This window comes from Gossypium arboreum, chromosome 12, assembly GCF_025698485.1.
Source record: "Gossypium arboreum isolate Shixiya-1 chromosome 12, ASM2569848v2, whole genome shotgun sequence".
Taxonomy (NCBI): Eukaryota; Viridiplantae; Streptophyta; class Magnoliopsida; order Malvales; family Malvaceae; genus Gossypium; species Gossypium arboreum.
Window position 1 is genome coordinate 19,508,643 of NC_069081.1, and position 1,257 is coordinate 19,509,899.

General features: G+C 32.5%; 1 non-coding gene across 1 annotated transcript; it reads right to left on the minus strand.

Moving 5' to 3' along the window:
* Positions 1-1,150: 1,150 nt before the first annotated feature.
* Positions 1,151-1,257, minus strand: LOC128285976 (small nucleolar RNA R71). The gene has a single exon (XR_008276523.1). It is a non-coding gene; the product is annotated as a small nucleolar RNA R71 (small nucleolar RNA).

Sequence of the window (1,257 nt, forward strand, 5' to 3'; positions counted from 1 at the left end):
ACATAGGGATATGCAAGAGATTAGTTCAATTTAATGAGTATGTATGTACAATAACATGATTGCTTATTAAAATCTGTTTAATTATTTAAATTAACATAGGGATATGTTAGGAGATAAATGGATTTGTATAGGTGAATATGTTCATAAATTAGAAAATTACCGAGTTGACGTGAATTTATTCGTAACAACATGAGCATGAATTTAATAATTTTAAGTTAAAAAAATGGAATTAATCCAACACAATTATGTCATCTTGATTAAATCATATTTTGAAATTGTGCATTTGAGATTTATTTATTTAGTTTACTTAGTTTAAAATCTTAGTTTTTAATCGCCCTCTTCAAACAAAATATTTTTCTTCAGCAAAGTGTTTTAAATAACATTCATAAATAATCTTTTTATAGTCCCTGTGGGTATGATAACTTGACATTTTTACTTGTTGTGATTGTGCACACTTGCACATTTCAGTCGTTCCAGGTTTTTGGCACCGTTGCCGGGGACTGTTTTAAAAGACATTATTTGTGAAACTGTTAATTTTGCATTTTGGTCTTTTTTTTTGTTAAATTTTAATTCCATTTTTGTGAGTGTTTGCTTTAGGTGTTTATGAGAATTTATCAAATCATTGACTTACTCCCCATAAACCCTAAAATTGAAAGGACTTTCGGACAAAGGAGAAGACAAGCAAACCAAAGAAGGACCGAAGATATGAATTTCAAAATTTCAAACCAAAATCCAGGAGGAACATTTGCTTATAATACTCACAATCTGATCATTGTTGTTGATGATAAAAACTGTGCCATCCAACAACATACCATTCCTCTATTCAACGAGCTCAATTTGAGTATTAGGAGACTCAAAATCAAGGCATAACAATTCAACTTAAAGCCGGTCATGTTCCAAATGTTGCAAAATATTAAGTGGGATTCTTACTGAAGATCCACATCTTCATCTTCGGCTAGTCATGGAAGTGAGTGACTCATTTAAACTAGTTAAGGTGACTGAGGATGCCTTGAGACTGAGATTATTTCCATACTCCTTAAGAGATAGAGCACAAGCGTGGTTGGACTCCTTACCGTCCAGTTCCATAACTACATGGCAAGAGTTGGTTGAACGTTTCTTAATGAAATATTTCCCTCCATCTTTAACCACCAAGATCTAAAATGAAATCACTTCATTTCAGTAACTTGATGAAGAATATTTATATGAGGCATGGGAGTGGTTCAAGGAGTTACTACAAAAGTGCCCTCATCATGGCAT